Here is a 27,955-nt window from a genome sequence, read left to right as displayed (position 1 = left end):
CAACCGAAATTGAAATGCCTTCAAGTACCTGTATTTATTATAGAACATGACCAGTTCTTGGTAATATAGGAAATAATCACTGAACATCAAAGGCCTTTGCAGTTAGTTCATCAAACGTTATTTGTAGTACTTATCACTACCGAAATCGAAATGCCGTCAGGTAACTGTATTTATCATAGAACATGACCAGTTGATGGCAATAAAGGAAACAATCACTGAACATGTGAGGCCTTTGCAGTGACTTCATCAAACGTTATAGGAAACGTCACACATGTTACGTTGTTTTAACATGGTAATGTCATTCTCTCTATGACACCGTTTCCTTTGGTCATGAAACAATGTCGTTAATGCCAATCATGCACAATGATGACATTATGTTTATAAACAGCTGTTTCACTACATTAGAAGAGTTAATAACGAGAGTCAGTGAGTGAGTATGGTTTTACGCCGCTTTTAGCAATATTCCAGCAATATCACGGCGGGGGATACCAGAAATGGGCTTCACACATTGTACCCATGTCGGGAATCGAACCCGAGTCTTCGGCGTGACGAGCGAACGCTTTAACCACTAGGCTACCCGACCGCCCCCAAACAGAAGTGGAACAAACCCATTCTAGATCTGTCCCATGATCAGTCCCATGTTCCGAGACATTTTAGAACTTTTCAATGATCTTTCTACTGGCCAATGTGACATCGTCTTTTGCTGGTTGCCAAGTCATGTAGGCATAACAGGTAACCCAAAAGCCCATGCTGCAGCTAAAGCAGCTCTTGATAAACCGTTATCTCCACTACTGATCCCGTACAGTGAGTTCAAACCAACTATTAAAAGTTATGCTCGGGATTTCATGCAAAGACGGTGGGACACCCAGGTAGGAAGCAATAAACTTCACGAATTAAAACCAGCAATCGGTCATACCTACTTGGGTTGTCAGTCAAGACATGACGAGGTCGTTTTACCACAGTATTGTCCACAGTCGGTTTACCCACGAATAACTGCTTAAGACAGATGAGGACGAACCTCCTAAGTGTATCCCTTTTGATGATAGGTTCACCGACAAGCATATATTGCTTGACTGTGTGGACTTTGCAATCACAAAGGATTCACATGATCAAAGCGTAAATGTGAAAGATATCTTTATCTAATATCTCATCTTATATTACTTGAAAGAAATTATTTTGTATAATAAATTTTAGATATGTATGTGAATAATTAAAGGCTTGTTTTTAAATTTGATGTGATGCTATTATCAACTGACATTATTGAAGGCTCTGTCCAGGAGGTTAACGTAGCAAAAGATTAGTGTGCCCCTATGTGACATGTAATCCTATCATAATCGAAGTAACTATCATCAACTAGTGTTTTTAAGCCAACTCATTGCTGAGTATTTTTTAATATTTTTTTAATTCGACGGTTACTCGATATACGGCGTTTCCATTGGACGAGAGGTCGGTCACATGACCGCGAAACTGACGACAAAATTTGACGTTCATACGTTTTTCACGAAATGTTCTTGAAATGACGTAAACACTGACGTACTATTTCCACATTCATGGGGAAACCCCCGGGAATTCCCTAGCACGAAAACAGACATAAGCGTTCTTTCTGATCATTTAGAAACTTTTCATCTTGGTCTCAGCGTTTCATTGAGAAACGTCAGAGAGCTTGATTTGAGCATGATTGTATTTTCGCTACGGCCCATCCCAATGAACAAACGAAGAAATGCACATCCAAACTATCCTGGTATCGACTCGACCCGTGTCTTTGCTGTCAGTGATCGTCTCCAGCAATCTATGAATTTACATTAGTGTCTGTTTGACACATATTTAATCACTTTTCAATGATCGGTCAGTTGATCACTGATGACTAACACATGAAACCCCCACAGGTTCATTAACAAATTCGGAAATCTCTCCCCTCACGTTTATCGTGTCGGCCATTTTAACATCTCGTACTTGATGTAAATGTATTACGAAGTGCTGTCATTGTGACTGACTAACTGAGGTAGTTCTTTACAGACCTTTCTCACCTAATAGTGATATTATTTGAACACAAGTGTTGCGTAAGACGTTTCTGAAGAGCAAGTTGTGCATTCATACGCTCATGTCACCTCTCTTTTAGAGGAACTAATTTTTCCCGCGATATAGCTGGTTGTTGTATGGCTGTCAGTGTAAACATGAAGTCATACGTACTAAATAAAATTGTGTTTAGATCTTGGCCTACATCCTTTGAGATAAGATACAAATTTGTGATAAAAGAATATCAGAATCGACTTTCACTTTGTGTGAGTTCATTGGAAGCTCGTCGCCAACATGTAGAGTCTGGATGACACAACATTTGACTTCTAGAAAAACACACATCGCAATTCAACGTGTTCCGAACGTTTCATTTTCCCGCGTTAAAGTACAGGCGACTGCGCTTGCTCGCAGGAAACATCCGGTTCATCCGGTGCACCACATAGAATACGGACAATGCACCATATCCTTCCTAAGCCAGCAGAAACCGAATACTGCATACTGCTGAAACACTACAACGCTACCTGGCAGTAGAGTGGATGGCGTGGCGTCATGCAATAAATACTTACTTTATTATGCAAATTGTATGATTGGCGGGTGTTCCAGGTAGCGCAGGACATTTATACTCTTTTCGCGAACGCCCGGCGTCATCACTGATTTCCTGTGGTAGATTTATATAATCATCACAGTTATTTTGAATTCAAAGATAAGACAACAATGATGATAGCTGATTCAGAAATACCATTCAGTAAGACACAACTACATTTGCCAAACCTTCTAGCGGCATAACTCGGTTGCGAGTAGCCGAGGGGATACCAAGCCATCCACGGTGAAAGTTATGAAATACTGCTGCAATTACCTGTTAGCAACACCAATAAAAATGAACCTGAACACTACAAAGTAGTGGGGGAACATGTTAAAAATCTGCCCAATTGCTCCAAGGGAGACCCTCTCATTTGATACTCGAAGTTCAAAGTCAGTGGTTGAAGGTTTGTTAGCACCATACCCGTGCAGGTGATAAGCGCTCAAGTCCTGGAACACATCGGACTTTCCACCCGCATCAAGCTAAAATAAATGACTGTTCATGAGTAAATGAATCAAAATACATTTTCGACGTGGATATTTATTATTCTTTAAGCGTATTATCAACTGTATCGTTGGTGACGATATTTATCTTTATAGTGTCATTTAGGAAGGATTTCCATGAACTTATCAGTACCGATATCTGAATGCCTTTATGCAACTGTATATATTAGTGGAACTTGACTAGTGTATCCTAACAAAGGAAAGAATCACTTGACATCTTTGTAAATACTTCATCAAAAGTTGCAGGAAACGTCACACCTGTTGTGGCTTTTAACATTGTAATGACATTATTCGTTACACAATACCACTTCCGTTATCATGAAACTGTCGTCAATGCCATCCGTGTATAATTATGACATTGTGTTTATATAAATACCACTCCAAATAGCTGGATCACTACATTTGAAGAAGTTGTGCTCTCATAACCAGTCAAGGTATGTATATGTTTTTATCTAAACCGGGGCGGTCGGGTAGCCTAGTGGTTAAAGCGTTCACTCGTCACGCCGAAGATCCGGGTTCGATTCCCGACATGGGTACAATGTGTGAAGCCCATTTCTGGTGTCCCCCGCCGTGATATTGCTGGAATAGTGGTAAAAGCGGCGTAAAACCATATTCTATCACTCCCTTACTTTATTTCAACCACTTGTCATACGTGGGACTTGTTTGACTGCGCACCCTGATCACGTGACTTGTTACCCACATCAATCTCTGAACTGTTTGTACCAGTCTTTATTATCTACAATCTGCCTTCATACAGCTGTAGTGAGTGTGAGTGAGTTATTATCTAACGTCACATGGGCAATATTTCAGCCATATCGTGACGAGAAGTTACATTTATGATACATATATGTAGACTAAATAAAAAAAGCTGTCAACGATGGGCAGTAGAATAACTAGAATATCACAGACTTGATTTTAAACTAGTTGAGAATATTAAAAAAGCAGTAAGCATTAATGAACACCACAATATAAAAATGGGCTAGAAATCGTCAGCCACTGAAGGGAGATCACCATACTGGGGACCATGGGGACTTACAGTACCTTAGCTTCCTCCACGGGCCCCGGCAGGATTTATATTATCCCTTCAGTCACTGGCGACAGTGTACCAGTTAAGCCTTAGATTAAAATAACGAATATATACTACGTTTAAAAGCCTTGTATGCAGAAAAATACCTCGAATGATATGGGACTTACATACCCTCTTAGGGGGACAATAATTTTACGCTACTTCAACCCCCCTCGAGGGTATAGCCACTAACAATCTAAGTTATTAAATTGCACTACCAATTTTTAAAACAATACAGTTAGTACATCAGAATTTATGAACAAGTTCTATTTCTTTTAAAAAACATAATATTAAACGAGAATTAACATCATTAAAAAGGTCCTTAATTGTTTTAACATTGAAATATTTATCCCTTGTGATGGAAAAATCAACACAGTCAAGCAGGACATGCTTGACCGTGATTCTTTCATACAGCTGTAATATTGCGTTTCACAAACAAAAAAACAACAAATCGAGACACGGTCTGGTTCCGGGGGAAGAGAAACCAATGAACACTCAAACCAATGTGCGATCAGATTGCCAATCAAAGGGCAATATATCTGGCTCAATTTGTCCTATATAATCTGATTTGTGCAGTCGCCAGCTCCACACATTAGTAAAATATCAAGCTATGCAAGTGTAAAGTTCAAGGATTAAGGCTCATTTGATTTCCTTAAGCTATAAACATCTTCATTGCTTCCGGTGGCTCTCCCTGGCAACGACTTTGACGTAGGATGAAAATGGCGGTAGGCATCGTTTCCGGTGCAGATCTTGAAAACCGTACATACTTCTTCACAAGACCTGGCACATAAATAAACTGGGCGGCAAAAGAAAGTATAGGTCGAGTTCCATGATCGATAAAAAAATAACAAGAAGAGGTTTTGTTGTGAATTATAATATAATCTAGGAAGGGGTAACAACTGATTGATCAACCACAGTTTGAATGAAATTGTACAATCAAAGGTAATGTAAGCTCAAGGTAAACAATTGTGGGTAATCATAATCATGATTTCCACAAATACCGCCCCACACCATGGCACCTCCCCCGTCGAATGGATGGTCCTCTCGAATACACGCCGGAGCCAAACGTTCCCCTCTGCGTCGATAAACTCGTTCTCTGCCGTCATTTCGAAACATGTTAAATCGAATTTGATCAATAAACAGCACTCGACGCCCATTTCTCCCTTGCCAGCGTCGAACCTGCCTCGCCCATCACAGTCTCAGGCGTCGATGTTGAGCAGTCAGTACCATGCCTGGGAAAGGACGATACGCTCGGATTCAAGCAGCACGAAGTCGTCGTAGTACTGTACGTTGGCTAATGTCCAAAAGCTGTTGATGCCGTCGCCGTCGCCATTAGGAATCTGTTTCGCAGGTGAATGAGCCGTATCTGACCGTCTTCCAGTGGTGTTGTCACTCGGAGTCGTCCGGTTCTAGGCCTGTCCTGTGTCCTCCCTATCTGCCTGTACCGTTAAATCAGCCTGGCTACTGTTAATGGTGTACAACCAAACCTTCTGGCAATTTGGACCTGTGTTGCCCCAATTTTGGCCATACTGATGGCTCTCTCTCTGCTCCTGTGACAGTCGTGGCATTTCGTTTGTGTGCTTTCATCACGTCTGGTTATACCCTGCAGACGAACGCATTTATACAGCTAACATGCACGTGCAGTTTATCCCATAGGCGGGAAACCTGTTTCATCATTTTTTTGTCACCGCACGAGCGCCGTCAAAGGTGGCGCGTTCGGGTGAGGTGTTTTTTGGTACCTGTTCCTGGGCAGTCATATTCCCCAAACCCACTTTCCACTAGTTATCGCTGTTTTTAGGAAAATGACAAACTGCCAACCTATACTTTCTTTTGCCACTTAGTTTAGGTCTGTGCGGAGTAGCCTTTTCATACTTTGGAATTTTTGAAAAAAATATTTTCCATGGCAACGACTTTGAAATAGACTTAAAATGGCGGTAGTCCTCGTTTCCGGAGCAGATCTTGAAAACCATACAATATTTCTTCAAACTTGGCACACAAATAGGTCTAGTGGAAAACTGGTGCCTATTGATACTTTGAAATTAAAAAAAAATAGTGTTCCTGGCAACGACTTTGACTTAGACTGAAAATGGCGGTTGTCCTCGTTTCCTGGGCAGATTTTGAAACCTTACGATTTTCTTCACCAAACTTGGCACATAACTTGTTGTAAAGATTGTACGTTTGTTGGAGTGGTTCGTGTTTTGTGTTTCTCAGAAACACACGTCAATGATTACAGTGAAAGAGACCTGCAAGGATATCAAGTCTATCCAGGAGACACTACACATGGTATTGCTGTGTATGTTTCAACAAGTTTCAAGAACAGTGTCCAGCTATGTGATGTAATGTCATCTCGCAGTATTGAATACATTTCCTTCCTTGTTGGATGCTTGTGTGCATGTTCCTCCAAAAGTGTCATGGACACGGTTGTCGCATTCACTTACTGTTGTCATGAAGAAACTTCAGGATCTCTCCAAGCTGCATGAATGTGAACATGTCCTAGTTTCTGGGGATTTCAACTGTGATCTGAGTGAAAAAATGAAACTTGAATATTTCTTTAATGTGAGGAAAATGACTCAACTCATTCACTCTCCAACTCACTGTCTTGGAGCTACACTGGACTTGTTGTTTACTGATCATGCCAGTGCTGAAGCATTCAAGACTCCAGTCTACTACTACATAAGATGATTGGTGCTGTACTCCTCAGTACACGTCATGGTGAACCCTGCTCTCAACAGTCTCTAAGTAAAGAAAGCACTCTCTTGCTTCTCTGATTATTGTTTAAGTAATAACACACAACTCATTACAAATACACCTACGTTTTCTATCATAAACTGCAGATGGCAAAACAGCACCAGAAATAACTTTTTAGTGCTGCAATTAGGCAATTTACAAAAGGTCCAGTGAACACAGTTCACAGGAGCTAAAGCATTGCAGAGACCCGGACATGTCATAATGGCGTGGGATATGAGTATTTCATGTTAGTTATGTATAATTTAAAAAAGGAGCATTGGCAGCACTGAGCAACTGAACAACCCAAATACAATTCTTTATTTTCTCGAAACACCAGAACAAAATGATAACAATGCACATTTACTTGAGAAATCGCCAAATAAATTTTACCTCCTTTTTGTCAGTCTTCAATCTAGAATTCTGAAGGCATTTTGAACCTCATGGCGCCCCACTCTCTAGTAATGCATGTATCGTGAAAATGCATGTATCAAACAAACATCATAACAACATGCCGGTACGACCTTGAACTTCGTATATGAAAAGTAGCCTCCCTTGGAGCAAGTGGACAGTGGTTAGAAATGGCCCAATTACTGTGTCGTGTATGTCTAGTTTTATGTTTGGTGTTGCTAAGTGGTAATTGTAGAAATTATTCATATTTTCAAATCATCAACTGGATTGTGTTTCTTAACTTCAGTAAAATGTTCGCCATCCTGGTCGTTCTCGTCATCATCAGCGCCACGGGTGTTATGGCGCAGCGTGGTCGATTTGGTGGTCTCTACGACGGCGGGGAACATCTCCATGGCTCTGACGATGGAAGAGTTATCAAACGGTCGATTGAGTCAAAGGTAATGATTTTTGTTGTTTTCCTTATTTTCCAAGCAGAAGTACCAATAAAGTCAGTAATGACTTTTGACTGATAAGTTCTTATATTCTTTAAATATTAAGCTTCTGTACAGATGCCTATGTCTTTATCAAGCAAGCAGCTTAGTGAGTGTATCTAATTCAGGCACATTTAAGTAAGGGATACCAAACTAGCAAGGAATTGAGGAAATAGTAAAGGAATGTTAATGCTTAATCAAACTTAATTGAAACATGTTTAATCACCATTACATTACACAAGTAAATGTACGGCGGTTTACCAAAAGTATTCGTACCAGCAGTTAAAGCGTGCATTGCGTCCACGTGAGGGAACGTGGTCCAATGTCACAAAATCATGTCACAACATGAAGCTTGAATATTGCTAACAGTTGTGGAAGATCTGGGGTGCCCACATTGGTTCATCGCGTGTAGATACATGGCATCTATTATCTAGCTTATTTGACTGAGACGCAATCTTGTCATCAGTCCTCTAAAACATACAATTCTATTTTGTGAAAGGATGAACCAGTTTTTCTGTGAATTACAAAACCTACGGAAATTTTATTTCTGTCCTGGTTTTCCTGGAAAGATTATTTGAAAATGACAGCCCACACCCATGAATGCCAAGTGGTAGGCCCTTAATAAATCACAATATACTTAATATGTCCTGGTCACGATATATGGAGTACGTATGCCAATGAGTCACTCTCAGTTTTGCTAATTTCAAACCACCCATCATGTTATGGCTCTTCTACAGTTAATTCGGATATTCTTCTATTCAGAAATGTGTGTAGTACCGCAGGTATTAGCAGTGTTTCATTGAATGTTCCAACATGATGTGTCAAAGGAGAAATTTGTTTCATTATAGTTTCCTGTGTTTCAGCTGACATTAAAGGACACGCAAAAACCACCGTCGGGAAGGCTTGCTTAACTATCTCTGACAGCCAGCCAGTCACATTTTATGTTCGTCATTGAAATGCGCAATTAAATAAATTGAAACCGTCTTTCCTCTTCTTTTTTAAAAATCTGACCGCAGGAGAAACCCACCGACGGGTAGGCTCCATTAACTGTCTCTGCAATCAGGGACGGACAACTAGTCACATGTTCAAAATTAAATAGCACAATGAAGTTCATTGAAACTGTCTTAACTCCTGTTTTGTTTAATGTTCCAGCCATACGAGGTGAAATTGGGATAAATGTCGCGTTCAAGAGTTTTGCACTTATATAGCGACGTGCATGTATGTCTGTGTATGTGAGTGCGTGTGTGTGCGTGTGTGTGCGGCTGCTTGCACAAGTGAATGAATAACCCTCAGCATACTGACTTTTACCAAGGAGCTTCCCAATCCTTATTTTAGCCCCTTAACGCCGAGCGCCAATCAGGGTAACATCAAGTACGATCTTTTAACGTCTTTTGGTATGATGCGGCCGGGGATGGAGCGGACATTCTGCCACTGTACCACGAAGAAGGTCTTCCGGGCACACGAAGATGGCTGGATTTGGAGCACACAAACCAGTGATTGATATGTTGAGCATCATTCCCTGTCATCTGGGTACTATGGCAGCTGGAAACAGTCGCCAAATATCGGCTCTGAAGGTGTATGTGTGTGGATTCTTGTCAAAATACAGCGGCAATAACCACAAGTGTTAATATGCATTTGCCGGGCGCTACCTAGACAGTAAATGAAATGTATCCAACAAATACGATTACATTTTACTGGTTTTACATTAAACCCCATACAGTCCAACATTCACAGAACCACACACATGATGGTACACACGGACCTACATCCTCGATTGTGGACACATCATACGACTTGCAAAATGTTTCCAACAAGACAACACAGTCTCCAGATATCATGACGAAACAAATAGCTGCCTGCCCAGATGCTTACGGAAGCACGATTGCATCACAAGTCTACAGGAACATCATGGTGTGAAAGACCAACACAGGCCAGAATGTTTCCATAAAGACAACACAGTCTCCAGATATCATGAAGAAACAAATAGCTGCCTGTCCAGATGCTTACGGAAGCACCATTGCAACACAAGTCTACAGGAACATCATTGCGTGGAAGACCAACACAGGCCAGAATGTTTCCATAAAGACAACACAGTCTCCAGATATCATGAAGAAACAAATAGCTGCCTGCCCAGATGCTTACGGAAGCACCATTGCAACACAAGTCTACAGGAACATCATGGCGTGAAAGACCAACACAGGCTAGAATGTTTCCATAAAGACACGACAGTCTCACGATATCATGACGAAACAATAAGCTGCCTGCCCAGATGCTTTCGGTGAGTGAGAGCGTTAAGATTTAACGTCACATCGGCAGTATTTCAGCCATATGTTGACGTGAAGTACACTTATAATACATTGATTTAGAAGCTGTGAACGATTGACAGTACAATAACTAGAATACATTTTCGATTGAAAACTAGTTTAGAATATATAAAAGCAATAAGTATCTGTGAACAAAACAATATAAAAAAGGGCTAGAGATCGTCAGTAACAAAAGGGAGATCACCATATTAGGGACCATGGGGACTTACAGTGGCTCTGCTTCCTGCATAGACTCTGGCAGGATTTACATCATCCCTTCAGTCACTGGCGACAACAAGCATAGTCGCCTCACGAGAAGCATGTGTTTTGAATATACTGAACAGCCATGACCCATGTTCATAGTGTAACATACAAGTAATATCAGGATCAGGTTTTCGCCCTTGATGAATTGTTTCCCAACCGGAAGTACTATGATTTGCTTGTCAAACTTGAGACGCACATCGTCAAATTTCAGCAATTTCTAACAAATGAGTCAACCGTGAAACGCGGTCATGTGTTGTCATGGTTACTTCTTACAACTGCTGCAGTCTGCCGCCCACACAAAACCTGCAAAAGTCAGAGCAGATATTTTCCGACGGTTTCGAGTTGTCATAGTGCTAAGACAGGGAAAGTTGCTCAACATATCAATCACTGGTTTGTCTGCTACACATTCGTCCAACGTCGTATCGCGGGACAATATTTGATTTAAAACAAGAAACAAAACAAAAGTCCAGACGGTTTCTATGTTGTGTTTATTCTCTGTTGAACATCAAGAGTCAGCGATGTGACCGGACGTCTGCTCCAGATTGGATTAATTGAGCCTTCCTGGCGCTCCTGGCGCTCCCCGCCCTCCCCGCCCTCCTCGAAATAGGTGGCCTGACATCAGCTGAAACAGAGGAATCTATAAAGGCACAAAATTTCTCCCTTTGTAACATCATGATAGCATATTGAGTGAAAAACTGTTAATACCTACGGTACAGCCCCACATAACAACTTATCTGAATAAAAGAATATCTGGATCAACTGTAGAAGTAGTAATTACGTATACATGAGTGACTGAGTAATTAATAATTAATGACCGTTTGGTATATGTACTCCATATATGGAAATCATGAATATATACTGAATTGTTTTTTGACCACTTGATACTCGTGGAAGGATGTGGGGGGGGGGGGGGGGGGGGAGTATAAATCTGTACGTCAACTGTCTTCATTACTATTACTACTTCTAGAAATGCAACTTTATGGACGATGATGACGACATTACCTTTGACTCGATCGACCGTTCCATAATTTTTCCATCGTTGGTATAAGGAGGACCTCTGGCACCATCAGCTGGCGGCGTCATAACAGCCATGGCACTGATGATGAGGAGGACGACGAGGAAGGTGAACATTTTACTGAAGTTAACAAACTTTGATACAGAATGACGAAGTAATTACTCGCAAGTCACTGCTTATGCAAATATGAGGACGCTGACAAATGACGGCTGAAATTTTGGGTCGAGATGAGATACTAAACACTCAACACTATGAGCCCTTGTTTGAGAAATACACCTTGCAAAACGCCAGAATATCAAATCGTCGGTCCATAAGGAGGCGAGTCATGACTCGAGTCATATCATATACATTGTTTGATTTCCCACAAGCCGGCAGATGATTTGAACTGTGAAATAGTGTTGCTATTTCCGGCCAAAAACACCGACAATAAAAATAGTTGCAATATATGTATTACGTTTAACTATTGATAGTCACGATATGGCTGAAATATTGCCGATATGACTTAAAAGTTTAACTCACTCACTCATTCATTAAAAAACTCAAGTACTCATGTGGTAGAAGGAAAACATATCATGAAGTAGTATAGGTATATGAAGTTATGTAAGGTTGCGTTTTATGTAACTGACATACCAAAGTTGTATTTGTAGAACATATGGTATCTCGAAAGTCATGAATATATCAATTTTGTCAGGTCACAAAGAGATAAGGGGCGGTCGGGTAGCCTAGTGGTTAAAGCGTTCGCTCCTCACGCCGAAGACCCGGGTTCGAATCCCGACATGGGTACAATGTGTGAAGCCCATTTCTGGTGTCCCCCGCCGTGAAATTGTTGGAATATTGCTAAAAGCGGCGTAAAACCATACTCACTCACTCACTCACTCATTGGTTTGAGAGCTCATTCATTTGAGAACTCATTTGTTGGAGTGCGCAATGGTATACTCACTCATTATTTTGAATGCTCATTGGTTAGAGCACTGATTGGTGTAGAGCGCTGATTGTTTTGGTCGCTGAATGGTTTGAGTGCTAAATGGTAGGGGAGCGATTAGTTTGCGTGCTCACTGATGTCTCTCTATTGGAAAGACTGGTGTTTGTGTGTTTTGTTTGTTTGTGTGACACCCCACTCAGCAACATTACAGTTGTATGAAGGCAGCTGGAAATAATCGAGTAGGCAACAAACAATCCAGTGATTGACATGTTTACCGATCCACGCAATTGGGGTGCACAGTGAAGCACGTTCCCGCATGTGACTAGGGTAGTAGATATTAACGTATACATACCTCGTTTGGGTTTTACCTCACAACTTCTTCCAATTTAGTGAAATAGCTTTGCCGAGTGGTGCTTTTAATACAAACATAATGCCATGATTATACACGAAGTGCATTGTCGGTTTGTTTCATGATGAAAGGAAGTGGTATTATATGCATAATAATGCCATTTCTATGTTCAAACAGCATAATAGATGGGACGTGTCCTATAGAGTTAGATGAAGTATTTTCAAAAGTGTTAGATCTTCAGTGATTTTGTTCTTTGTTGGTATAAACTAGTCATGTTTCACTAATAAATAAAGTTGTTTGAGGGCATTTAGATAGCGGTAGTGACAATACATGCAATACTACTCTTAGTGGCAACTTAAAGATCAATATCATCACCAACGATACTGTTGGTAATACGCATAAAGAATACAAAGAGTATCAAAAATGAAAATGCATTTTCATGCAAATACTCGTACAATAAACAGCATATTAAACAAATGAAATAGCTTAAAGATCATAAAGACCAATATCAGTGCCAACGACACAACTGATAATAGTGAAACAGTGAAACAGCTTGCCTTTTGCGACCAATGGAATCGGGGTGCAAAGATAATGCTGAATATTTTCTGGAATTGACGTTTTGAATTCACACATGATTCCAGTTATTTTAACATAAATGCACAATAGGGATTTGTCTGACAAGTTTGTCATATAGTCTTGTTGAAAGAGTTTGTCACTCAGACCCGGGTTCGATTCTTGACACGGGCACAATGTTTAAAGCCCATTTCTGGTGTCCCCCGCCGTGATGTTGCTTGTTATTGAACGATATGAAGTCTACATTAAACGTTTTGGCCAAATTACCTTGTTTTGGCTTTGCCGATCTGAATAGAAATTCGGATTCAAGTACATAAAGAAAGAGATCAACAAGAAGGGGATCGCAACTGGTGCTTGTTGGGGTGCCCACTTCTTGTCTAAACGTGTTCCCCCAATTTTCCAAAAAAAAATATCAACGAAGAAGTCCAACATTTCACAAAGTACAAAGTACAAAAATGAATTTGTTTTGACAGAATGGAAACGGGTTCTTTTCTGAGATTGGAAAAGGTCAAGCAGATCCTTTGAGTTTCTGTGAATCCACGTGGTATTAATTTGACTTGTTTCAATGCTTTCTGTGAATATGAAGCAAATCATTCCTTGATTGTATAAAGGATTATGGTTAGTCTTTTTACACAGAAATCCGGTGATACATTTGCCGAACCCAGCATCTCTTTCTTTGTACTGATTGTTATGGAGCTTTGGTATCCAGTACAACAGAGGAAGGGACAAGCCTTCAGGCTATAGTTAGTTGGTTGGTGACTTGTGTTATCTCTTATAACAACTTCTTTGATGAAACAATTAGCGTGATGATCCTTACATATACTGGTTATGCTATTGGAGGCCTTGTCAGTGGAACGAAAGGTTCCATGTAGGTCAGCCAGACTTTGAATGACAACTGGCTGGGACAGAATGGGTTTGTTCCATTTCTGTTTCGTCTTCTTCAGGTTGTGCATTCTTCCAGTGACAGCATCACGCACTGACTTAACCCACCATGAAAGACATTCAACAGGCTCTTCTTCTCTTTTGGCCAATTTATTGGGATATGTTTCGACAGCATCCATAATGAGTTGTGATCCGAAATGGCTTGAGGCTGCTTATGATATTTGGGTTCATATTTGAATAACTGATCAAGGTCGTTATTGTCAATACCATTGAAGTTTCCTGTGGTTATGTGACCTACATGTTGGTAGCAGTATGCTGAGTCTTGGTACCCACAGGCATTGGAATTTACATCATTAGCTGCCGAGCCCACGTTCTGCAAAAATTATTTGCATAGAAAAATGAAATCGTTTGCAGTTTCTGAAAGTTTAGATATTCTGACACATTTGTGTTGCAGCCATGAGATAGTGGTGTTATGGTGTCATGTACATAAACCACAGGCTACGGGTTGTGAGGTACTATCCGTTTATTACATGATAGTGGAAGAAGACACTCTGTAATAATAATAAATATACAATTGACAATAAAAATATTGGAGAAATCAACATTTCGAATTTCCGATAATAACCGGCGAATCAAAGAAAGCGTCTTATTTTTCTCAGCTACTGCGCGAAATGGGAAATGCAAAATAGAAAGTTCCGAAAAGGCACAAAACGTGAATGGGTCTATCGAATTGTTCATTCAAGTCTTTTTTATCTTCAGAGTCAGTCTTATTTGGACTGTAGTATTATTATTGCATATTAAATATCAACTGCAACAATACCTACATACATTCGTGAATTATTATAGATAAGTGCTAAATTCGACTTTGCCGTTTCCGAGTTTCACATTGTTTGACGCACAGGCCTTGTCGGTGAAGATCTGCGGAAGTCGAGAGAGCGAAACACTGATGTTAGGGAGAACACGTTCTGAGATGTATGTAATGCATGCATCCATCAATGAAGACATGATCCATGTGATGGGCTGCGTTATTTATTGCACAGCTCGATCTCGTGGTTACAACGGTCCTGTCAAAATTATCACATCCAATATAAAATACTTGATACCAACTGTAATTGACATACGTGTATAGTTGGATGCGCATAACTCTGTACAGGCGGGGGCACGGATGGCCCAGTCGTCTAAGGCGCCGCGATTCGCTGTGCAGAGTTGCGTCCCTTGGGCACGCCAGAAACCTATGATTTTGGGTTCGAATCCCGGTTCACCCCGATTATGTTTCTAGGTTTGTCAGCACCATACACGTGCTCGTGGGTTTCGCCGAAGTGGTAAACGTCTGAGACCTGCATCACTTCGGGCTTTCCTCCCACATTAAGCTGACACGCCGCGATATAACTGGAATACTGTTAAAAGCGGCGTTAAACCTAACTCACTCACTCACTGTACAGGCCATACAAAATAACTTAATATCAAAATAGCATTACAACATAAAAAAAACATTAACAAAAGGTAAATTGTAAAGTGACTGCTTAATAACAATAGAGATACTAAAATCTTTTGTACAGTACCTTATCATAATCATTATGAACTAGAAAGTGTTTTTACTCGTAAAAACATATGTCTCCCCCCACTCCACTAACCCCCATTCATTCATTTACTTCACGTTAAACCCCATCTCTTCATTCCCATCCTCCATTACTAAATAACAGAGACAAAAATAGAAATTTCAAACAACTAATGGGCACCACTCCAGTGCTGGGTTAATGTGTATACAAAGTTTCGCGAAAACATATTAAACGGTTTCTGAGTTATGGTCAGGAAACCAAGCTTACCCCCATTCAGAGTCTATGTTCAAGTTATCTCCATGGAAACAAAAAAAATTTAAAATGTCAAAAATTTCTAAATAGCAAAAGGCACCACTTCAGTGCTGGGTTAATGTGTATACAAAGTTTCGCGAAAAAATATTAAACGGTTTCTGAGTTATGGTCAGGAAACAAAGCTTACCCCCATTCAGAGCCTATGTTCAACTTATCTCCATGGAAACGAGAAAAAATATAAATGTCAAAAATCTCTAAATAGCAAAAGGCACCACTTCAGTGTTGGGTTAATGTGTATACAAAGTTTCGCGAAAAAATATTAAACGGTTTCTGAGTTATGGTCCGGAAACGGTGGGAACGCCGACGCCGACGCCAACGCCGACGCCAACGCCGACGCCGACGCCGACGGGAACCGTGCCAAAAACAATATGTCTCCCTCCATTCTGGGGGAGACATAATTAAATGTCGGCAATATATAGAGCACTTATAATTGCCAACTATGGGCTGAGCCAAGTGTTCTCACGAGCAGGTATTGACGTGGTCACCACTGCCATATCCAACCTACAGTATATCAAATACACCAAATAATACAATAATTAACTGCACAGACAAAACTGCCAAATGTTTACTATCAGCAGTTATTCTGTACCCCAAAAAACTCTTGAAAAGTTAACTTATTACCAAATTGCATGAGTGAGTGAGTGAGTTGTGTTTAACGCCGCTTTTAACAGTATTCCAGGCATATCACGGCGTGTCAGCTTAATGTGGGAGGAAAGCCCGAAGTGATGCAGGTCATAGACGTTTAGCACTTCGGTGAAACCCATGAGCACGGGCATGGTGTTGACAAACCTAGAGACATAATTGGGGCGAACCGGGATTCGAACCCACAATCATAGGTTTCTGGCGTGCCCAAGGGACGCAATTCTGCACAGCGAATCGCGGCGCCTTCTACGACTGGGCCACCCACCAAATTGCATGAACAAAATTATACTTCTGTTATAAAGTGTCAAACGATACAACAATTTTCATCCATATTTTATACTTTTTAGACAACAACTTTTCTAAAACAAAACTAAACTAACCTGAAGTGTGGTTTTCACAAACCCAGCAAGGAAAGAATACGTGTACCCACTCCTGATATCACCAGCCAAGTGATCACGCATGTAGCATGCTCACAGCACAAAACGTACTGATTCTACTTGGTTAACAGAAACAATAAAATGTGATGACACACTTCTTGTTTGGGGCGGTCGGGTAGCCTAGTGGTTAAAGCTTTCGCTCGTCACGCCGAAGACCCGGGTTCGATTCCCGACATGGGTACAATGTGTCCCTCGTCGTGATGTTGCTGGAATATTGCTAAAAGCGGCGTAAAACCATACTCACTCACTCACTTCTTGTTTAGAAAAGACATCTTACAATAACCATGAGGATGTCTAAGGCCTGCGTGCCCTTATTTGGTTGTGGAAAGTATTCATTTATCTTTGAAATACTAAATTAATCATGATGAACTTAAAATCTACCTCCAAATAACTTCAAGTAGCATATTGAGTAATGAAATAAATGAAATGCGACGTTCATTTGGAGAAACCACAAAAGCTGTGGAATTCAACGCCAGCGAAATTAAGGTAAACAAGGACTCCATTACGAACCTTCGGAAAGAATTTATCGAGTACAAAGATGCGACTGAAAAACGCTTCCTTCAACAGGAGCTTTACCAGAGGAAATCTAACCTCCTCATCTACGCAATTCCTAACAATTTGGATCCTGAAAAAAACAATACGTGAATTGTTCAACAATCTCGGTTTACATCGTTCTAACGAGATGCGATTTGCAAACATTCATCGACTCCCCCGCCTAGGAAACTGGGAAAGGACGTTGTGAAATTTGTGCATATGCAAGACAGGAACGACGTGCACCAAGCATCCTTCAAGGAATGGAAAGTTCTTAAGGAAAAGAAGATTTCAATCAGGACGGATCTCCCGGTGTCGCTCAAGAAACGACGATCTCATCTAGCAGCCATGGGATATGAACTTCGCCAGAATCTACACGCACAAACTCGGATCCTCGAAAAAAGGTTTGAAGTGTCTCTACAGTTTCGAAAGGACAAGTCTTCTGTATTGAAGGAGGTTCAAATGGACAATAAGATCGAAAATATTAAACTGTAAGTTACTTATATGATCCCGGGATTGCTTGTAACAATCTGTCAGTTCAAACGTGTGCCAATGTTTACAATCAAACCCACATAACTATCACATGACCATCACGTGACGAATACGTTACGGAAGTGTCGATTGTTTTGTGAAAATGTGTAGTGACATTGCGTTGTGTTGTGATAAATGAAATGTATGGAAGGAGGTTTAATTGGTCGATAAGATCGAGTATATTAAACTGTATGTTATTTATATGATCCTGATTGCTTGTAACAATCAGTCAATTCAAACGGGTGCCAATATTTACAATCAAACCCACGTGACTATCAGATGACTACCACGTGACGAAAACGTTACGGAAGTGTCGATTTTGTTATGAAAACGTGAAGTGATGTTGTGTTTAACAAATGAAGGCATGAAAAAGGTATTTTCTAAAGCCCCTATGGGTCTTTAATCTGTTTCATATGATTTATTATATTGTTTTGTTTTCTGACATTTTCACATTTTGGACGATAAATTCGAAAACAGGAAACTGTAATTCGTTTGTATGATTCCGATTCTCTAGACATGACCAATCTGCATATACCATGTTAAGATTTTGTCAAAGAAAACCGGCAGTGTTGAATTATGTTTGTACATTTATGTGGTTGACATTAGTTAACTTATTTATTGTAACCAATGGCAGAGAGCAGGGCATATCTTAGTTTTACACTCATGGAGTTTGTTTTAGTTACAAAAAAAAATATAATCTTTTCCATCCTCTGTCGTTATTATTCATGTGTACGTAAAACACTTTCTTCATCAAACTTCACAGATGGATAGTCAGATTAAAATAGTTTCGGCTAATTGTAGAGGGCTTGCAGAAAAAAGTAAAAGACTTGAAATTAGGAAAATTTGGCGCAAAAAGAAGAATTCTGTAATATGTCTCCAAGATATTCACATTTCTGATACAGATAAAGACATATTTAGAAATGAATGGGGACTAAATTGCATTATAGCTCCTTCTACAACCAACGCTAGAGGAGTAGCTATTTTATTTAATAACAACACTGACATAAATATTCATAAAAGTTATATTGGCAATAATGGGAACTATATTTTATCAGATCTAACTATTGATGGGATTAAAATGACATTGACTAACCTTTATGGTCCAAATAAAGATGAACCTTCATTTCATATAAAAATAATTGAATTAATTGAAGAATTGGGAAACGAATCAATGATTTTATGTGGTGATTGGAACCTGGTATTAGATCCATCTGTAGATCTAGAAAATTATAAACACATCAATTACCCTAGTACAAGAAAGATTATTACAGAGAAAATAGAGCAATTTGAAGTAGTAGATATTTGGCGAGAACAAAACCCTGACAGCAGAAAATTTACATGGTGGAAAAGAAGCCCAAAACAACAGGCTAGATTAGACTATTCTCTTATTTCACAGGATTTGCATATCCTCTCATGTGATACGACTATTATGACAGGGTATAAATCTGACAACTCCCCAATAACATTTTCATTTTCGAATGCTTTAAGTAAAGAGAGAGGGGAGGGGATATTGGAAATTTAATAACTCACGTTTGCGAAAAGAAGAGTATAGTAAGATAGTCAAGGAGACTCTAAAAGAAATATTACATGAGTATGCTGATAGCAAATATACCGAAGAGGAAATTGATTCTCATATTGAAAATTCAACATTGCAACTCTAGTCTTTTTCTGGAAACTTTCTTAATGAAGGAAAGGGGTAAAACTTTCTCTTTCTCTTCCTTTTTAAAGAAAGATAAGAACAAGAAACTAAAAGACTTGGAAGAAAATATTAGGGTTCTGGAAGATAAAATAAGAAATGATTTCCAAAATGTAGATGAAAAAATATTTTTCGATTTATCAACAGTGAAAAAACAGTTAGAAAAATACCATGAAGAGGAGGTAAAAGGATCCCTAATTAGGAAAAGAATAACCTGGTATGAAGAAGGAGAGAAACCTACAAGTTATTTCTGCCACCTTGAAAATAGACATTACAACTAAACTAATTAATAGCATTAAAACAGAAAAGGGTGAAATTATTATCGATGGTAAAACAATCTTAGATGAAGTAAAGGATTTTTATTCTAAACTATATAAACAGACCTACAATAATAATAATGTTGATAATAACCTATTAGAAGAAATCAACACACCAAAAATTAATGCAAAAGAATACCACGACCTAGAAAAAGATCTCTCTATGAAAAATAATAAAAGTCCAGGAATAGACGGGTATCCTATTGAGTTTTTCAAATTTTTCTGGAATGATTTAGGAGAATGGATATTTAGATTCATACAGGAAACCTTATAGGAGAACTCATTATCATGTACAATGAACAGGGGAGTTATCATCTGTCTTCCAAAACTAAACAAAGACAGAAAATTGTTAAAAAACTGGCGCCCAATCTCATTGCTAAATGCTTTATATAAATTATCAGCTCATGTATTGCTAATAGAATTAAAAAAACTTTAAATACAATCATACACCATAACCAAACAGGATTTATTCCAGGTAGATGTATAAGTGAAAACACTAGGAAGCTCTATGATATTATCTTTGAAACTAAAAACTTAACAAACCTGGCTTACTCCTATTAATAGATTTTGAAAAGGCTTTTGATACAATTTCTAAACCTTTTTTAATACAAGTAATGACAAAATTTGGTTGTGGGCCGAATATCATTAAATGGGTAGGTATTTTGTCTTCTAATACCACTGCATCTGTTATTCAAAATGGGCATCTATCATCATTTTTTAGGCCTGAAAGGGGATGTAGACAAGGAGATTCAATTTCACCCTATTTATTTATTATCGCTGTAGAAATTCTAGGTATTATGATAAGAACAAATCCAGATATAAACAGTATAACACTTAACGATAAGGAAAATAAACTAGGTCAGTATGCGGACGATGCTAAAATATTTCTAGATGGATCTGAAAAAAGCCTTAATACACCAATGGATACCCTCAACAAATTCTATCAAATGTCAGGACTTCAAATAAATGTAGAAAAAACAAAAGCAATTTGGATAGGATCATTGTCTGAAAGTAATCTAGTTTTAGCACATGACTTTAAACTTGATTGGTATAAGGGAGATTTTGTAATTTTAGGGATAACTTTAAATGCTTCATTGAACGACCTTTGGGTAATCAATACTAGAAAAAGACCAGAACATATTACTAGAGTACTAGCTATTTGGCGTAGAAGAACCTTAACTCTTATTGGAAAAAATACGGTTATCAAAACTCTTGCTATATCAACTCTGGTACACATCTTCTCTGCTTTACCTAATCCACCTAAAGCATTTATTACCGACCTAAACACAATATTTTTTAGATTCCTTTGGAATAACAAAAACGACAAAATTAAGAGATCAACTATTAGTAGAAATTATGAAGATGGAGGTCTAAGGATGATAGATATTGATTGTTTTATGAATGCTCTCAAACTTTCTTCATTACAAAGGAATATAAAAAAGCATAAAGATTCTACAACAATCTTTCCTCTAAAACATCTTTTCAAACTTGGTTCTAATGCTGTAGTCTGTTTGTCTAAACATGATAACTCTATATTGGAGAGATGTATACGTAATGTCTGCTTGGAAGATATTTTACCAAAAAATGAGTTTGTATGAATATGATTTAGACCACATTTTGAATCAACCACTCTGGCTGAATCGTTTATTTAAATCATCTTATATTATAAAAAAAAAATGGTTTAATCAAGGTGTCCAGAGTGTTAGAGACCTTTGCGACAACAACGGTTTTCTTAGTTTTGAAAATTTCAAACAAAAATATAAGATCCAGGGAACTTTTTTAGACTTTCAAAAATTACTGAACAATATTCCAAAGAGTTGGAGATTTCAAATCAGGGACAAAACCCTTGATGTTAATGTAGTTCAACTGAACAATATATGTAATCACTTTTTTAATAACTTTAAAAAATCATGGGCTTTTTATGATGAACTTAATAGGAATGATACTGTACCGAAATGATTAGAACACTGGAATACTGTTTTTTCTCAAGGTTTGGATTGGAAAGATATACTTCTATGTTAAAGAAAATGCACTCGTGATTGTAAACTTTTAGATTTTCAATATCGATTTATAAACAGAATAATTTACACTAAGAAAGAATTACTCAAGATGAAACTTGTCGATGAAGATATTTGTACTTTCTATAAAACTGCTTCTGAAGATATGTCTCATGTATATTTCGATTGCCAATCTGTTCAACAATTTTGGTTTAAATTTGAAAAACTTCCTAAATAACAACCTGCAAACAAATGTCATCCTTTCGAAACCTAATATCTTTTTTGGAATTTCCACTCAAAACCATGTAGCAAATCATATTATTATAATAGCAAAGAGATTCATCTACATATCAAACATAAAACAACAAGATTTATCTTTCGAACAATTTCTTTCATTACGAGGGGCGGTCGGGTAGCCTAGTGGTTAAAGCGTTCGCTCGTCACGCCGAAGATCCGGGTTCGAATCCCGACATGGGTACAATGTGTGAAGCAGGTTTCTGGTGTCCCCCGCCGTGATATTGCTGGAATATTGCTAAAAGCGGCGTAAAACCAAACTCACTCATTCACTTTCACTACTACAAAACACAATTTGTTTGGGAAGGTATATCGCTAAAAACAATAATCAATTTAACCAATATGCTCAGAAATGGCAAAACTTACATTTCCTAATCTAATGAAGCAGTTGAAACATATTACCTGTTAATTAGTAATCATCTATTTCTTGTTAACAATTATTTATAATCTCCCTCTCAGTTTGAGAAGACGACATATCCTACACAATCTGCCTGTCCTCACCTATGAAAATTATAACTTGTGTCAATACTGTCATATATATACATGTTACTACCTACACTTGTAACAATATACAAGAAATGGAATAATAAAAAAACAAGAAAAAAAACCAAAAAAAACTTCAAGTAACATTATTCTCTGCTGCATGTATATTAGGACACACTGAACAATAACTAATTAGGCAGCTAATAGAGTCTAATTTGATTGTGTTAAGGAAGAGACAGAACGGGAACAGGATACAACAAGTAACCTACAATCTAGTATTTTACTTGTTCTTGTTATTCAGATAGATGTTCTGCTAATTCAGGTGCAAACTAAAATTTATAAAAAAATGGTTTAACATGTGTTTTTGCAATTACATATTTTCCTTCTGGCATAGGTTGTTTTCAACTGTAGAATACAGAGCTGCTGGTAGTATATGAACTGATCAGCTGAACAGCGAGTATACCCAGGATCGTACCTTAACAGCTAACAGCAAGAATAAGCTTGCAAAAGTAATATTTAAGCTCTTACCTAATGTGTCAAAGAACAAGAACGGAATACAACCATTAACCTACAATCGAGGATGTAAGAGTAAAACCTCTCTTATAACAGACATATCTTATCTTTATTGACATAACATGCAGTTCAGTAACAGATAATGACCGCTTAAAGTGATGCGTGTGTAATGTAATACTAGCACACATGCACAGTATACCAAGATATCAAATGAAATGAACTAAGCAGCAAAAGAAAGTATAGGTTGGCAATTTGTAATTTTCCTAAAAACAGCGATAACTAGTGGAAAGTGGGTATTGGGAATATGACTGCCCAGGAACAGGTACCAAAAACACCTCACCCAAAGGTGAATATTTCAGCTGTATCACGGCGGTCTGTAAATAATCGAGTCTGGAGCAGACAATCCAGTGATTGAAATCATAAGCATCGATCCACGCAATTGGGATCGATGACATGCATCATTCACAAGTCAGTGAGCCTGACCACCTGATCCCGTTAGTCGCCTGTTGCGAAATCCTTAAACCATGGAAAAACAGTCAAGTTTGTTTACCAAATAAGAGCATGAGTGAGTGTGTGAGTATGATTTTACGCCGCTTATAGCAATATTCCAGCAGTATCACGGCGGGGGACACCAGAAATTGGCTTCAAACATTGTACCAATGTGGGGAATCGAACCCGGGTCTTCGGCGTGACAAGCGAACGCTTTAACCACTAGGCTACCCGACCGCCCCTAGTCTAAGAATATATTTCAGTCAAGATGAAGGACGTATTCCGTTTGATAACAAGTACACAACAGCCGGTGTTAAATATTTATTGTACAACTTTACAACATAAAGTAACAGTTAAACATCAACATAACATCAAATTGACCCGTGAAGATCCGGGGTAGAATAGGTCTTCAGTAACCCTTCCTTGCCGTAAAAGGCGACTATGCTTGACGTACATGTATGGTGAGGCTCGCTGACTTGGTTGATGCATGTCATCGTAACCACATTGCGGATTCGATGCTCATGATATCAATCACTGGATTATCTGGTCCAGACTTGATTATTTGCAGAGCGCCGTCATATACCTTGAATATTGTTAAGTGCGGCGTAAAACAACAAGCAAACATCAACATCAAATTCACATCATAATCAACCAAAATAAACAGCGTAGGGAGTTGATCAAACGAAGATTCACAAATGAGTGAGTTGCCTTGCTTCTTGGACGGATACGTTGCGGGAACTCGGCTGAGATCACAAAACAAAATATTTCATGTATCACTGTGGCACGGAAATATCTTTAGTTTTCTCAAATTCTAGTTGTTCCGGGGTATCACAAAATATATGACCCTTGAAGATCCGCCTTTTATGTAGCTGGAATATTGCTGAGTGCGGCATTAAACAACAAACAAACAAGCAAAGAAACAAACAAAATATATCCCCATGGACACATATATGCTCGATTATCAAGTGTGTTAAGTCACCCTCGCTCCTATGTCCTGCTTAGCACATTTTCTCGCACTTTTGTGTAATTTTATTGCCTATTGCATTGTATATTTGACGTCGTGCTGTTTGAAATGAGATCAAAACAAATAACAGATGCAAAAATATCATATTTCTATTATTTATCACAATAGGATGAGAGCATAATACACTTGGTAATCGATGATGAGATAAGCTTCACGACATGTTAAGTGTTTGGTTTGAAAGTTTTTTTTAAGAAACTGCAGATATTTCAAATCGTAAGATAAAACACGAGTCAAAGTTATTTCTGTGGCGGGACATGACACAGTTTGTTGTTGTATCCTTCTGAAATGCCTCTCAACTGAAGGGCGGTTTTCCTGTTTTGGTACAACGCAAATACCCCACGTCTCGTACTTATATATAAAACATTATGAATGGAAATTATGCTTAATGGTAAATTATCCAGTGACGTCATAATGACATTTTGTGTTCTCTTATAAGGTGACAATTTAATGACATTAAGACCGTCATTGAAATAAACTGCTTCCTGAAAGGGATCATAGCTCAAAGATGTCACGTGTATTGATTTTTCTATTGCCATCATATCTGTACTTGAACATTTACACTTGTATAATGTTTGTGTGGTGCATACAAACATCAGGCCTCTTCTTGAGTCAAGTGCAATTAACCTGAGATCTGCCGTAATATGGAGTGTTCTTATTGATGTACCATATGGCGTCGTCCGCATTACTCGTTTAGTAGCTTGATCCGTTAGAAGGAGCAAATTTTGCCTGCGGTCATCTACGGCAATGTCTCGAACCAGCATCCTTTTCAGAATAGTTGTTGTTTTCCGGCTATCTAGGTTATAACTTTGGACCTCTCTGAAGTCACCTATGGATAAAACGATTCGATGTGACCATGGTAGGTACGCAACGGCCCTCACGTCACGCAAAGCTAAGGGGTACGACATTACTTCCAGCTGTGGTAAGACGATTTGATGAAATGAAGCAGGCCTCGTCGTCATGATCGGCACAGCGAGGAATTTGTTTCTGGCCTCTGTATACTGGACTGTTGAGCTGGGATGTGTTTCTAAAGTATAAAATACAGTGGAAGACATGATTGAAGTGGAAATATAAAAAGAATGTCCAAAGCTACATTCTTGTGAGAAGATTTAATTGTGATTTTTTTAATTGTAGTTTTGCAATAATTCGTATTGTCTGCTTTGAAAGGGGTGTCTGTGTAGGATGGAAAACAACGGCTCGAATTTCACTGAAAATCAAATCGAAATTATAATAAAATTATTTATTTGAGTCCTGAAAAAAGAGGTAACAGGGGCGGTCGGGTAGCCTAGTGGTTAAAGCGTTCGCTCGTCACGCCGAAGACCCGGGTTCGATATCCGACATGGGTACAATGTGTGAAGCCCATTTCTGGTGTCCCTCACCGTGATATTGCTGAAATATTGCTAAAAGCGGCGTTAAACCATACTCACTCACTCACTCACTAAGAGGTAACAGTAAGTGTTCGCTAAAAATGAATATAACTGTTTCATACATATGTATAGGCAATGTTTCGGACCGCCTCTATGGTCTTGGGATAGAGCGTCCGCCTAGACAGCGCAAGGTACGGGTTTCGATCCAGGGACGCGTCATACAAAACAACGTTAAAAGATGGTACTTGTTATTACCCTGTCTGGCGCTCGGCATTAATGGGCTAAAACAAAGGCTTTTCGGCTCGGCGTCGGTATACTCTGAGGTGGGGTATCCATGTTAAACTGCGGCATTATATCTCAGTTGACTAGCACTATAAATCGGCATCAGTCGTGTCTAGTACAAGCAGCCACACACACAAATACACGTGCATGCACGTCGCTATATAAGTGCAATAATCTTCACCTCACCTCACATTACTTTTCAAACATACTAAATGACTTCTATGATATTAATATTAGAAACATACCCTTAAAACTCCTAAAAGTAATTTCGTAGCAGATTACATTGAACAATACGTTGGATAAAGTGCGATTTTGCAAATTAGAGTAGGCAATAGGTTTTCTTACCACAATGTATCGTCCTTGCACGGCTGTAGAATATCTTTGAGCCTCTTGAACATGTTGCGTTCTCGGGTTCGTCTCGATCTTCCACCTGTGACAAAACATAACGAGTTCTAGTTCATATGGGAACTTGAATGAGCATTCATAGAACCGTGTTTAATAGCCTAGCAACACTGCAGCATCAGTGTGACTGGCATGGAAGTTAAGCTACGTGTATATCGGCGATCTGTTTAAATGGTAAGACCTGGACCACACAAACAAGTGATTGATAGATACTATGGTCAATGTCCAAAACAGATCGAAATAAAACCAGCCAATCAACTAAACACAGTTAGTCACATAGCCATAGAACCGTGTCAAAACATGTAGAAAACAGAAGCAAATTAAAACAAGTTGAGAACTGATTTCAGTTTTTTGCGGTAACTTGGCTGATTACGCTTCAACACACAGCGACAGCGAGATCGTTACTCATGATATCAATCACTGGATTGTCTGCTCGAGATTCTCGACATTAATCGGATTTCCAGTTTTGTGTTCATTTAACAAAAGAACCATCAAAGAGTTTACTTATTGCGCCTTCCGGTTTAGAAGAGTCAGTCACTTTATCGGCAATTTCGTTTTTATTTCATCAGTCTGAAGCATAATTTATCTTTTAAAGGATATTCGGGGAAAATATATTTTTCGATAAAATCTCAGATCTCCCCTCCCTCAATAACACGATAACCCGATAATATCAAATGGTTGGCTACTCTCTTTTTCAAAAATGCTTTACATTGTTGTCTGGCGTTCGGCATTAAGGGGCTAAAACAAGGACGGGTCGGCTCGGACTCAGTATAATGTGTCTGAGTGGGGTATTCATGTTAAACTGCAGCATGGTATCTCAGTGAGCTAGCACTATAAAACATCATCAGTCCGGACTAGTACAAGCAGCCACACAAACACACACACGTACATGCACGTCGCTATATAAGTGCAATAATCTTGGACACGACGTTAAACCCCATTTCACCTCACCACCTGTCAAGTATTATCAGCTTACCTTCTCAAGGTTCAAGTGTAGGATCCCG

The 27,955-nt window shown here is 38.9% G+C and overlaps 1 long non-coding RNA gene across 1 annotated transcript; it reads left to right on the top strand.

The window, feature by feature from the left end:
- Positions 1-3,506: 3,506 nt before the first annotated feature.
- LOC139460860 (uncharacterized) lies at positions 3,507-8,695 on the top strand. The gene is made up of 3 exons (XR_011652843.1): positions 3,507-3,533; positions 7,587-7,737; positions 8,634-8,695. It is a non-coding gene; the product is annotated as an uncharacterized lncRNA (long non-coding RNA).
- Positions 8,696-27,955: the final 19,260 nt, after the last annotated feature.

This window comes from Haliotis cracherodii, unplaced genomic scaffold (genome assembly GCF_022045235.1).
Source record: "Haliotis cracherodii isolate W230 unplaced genomic scaffold, xgHalCrac1.p SCAF_14, whole genome shotgun sequence".
Classification (NCBI taxonomy): domain Eukaryota; kingdom Metazoa; phylum Mollusca; class Gastropoda; order Lepetellida; family Haliotidae; genus Haliotis; species Haliotis cracherodii.
Note: the sequence above shows the minus strand (reverse complement) of the source record. Positions and strands in the feature narration are given on the sequence as shown.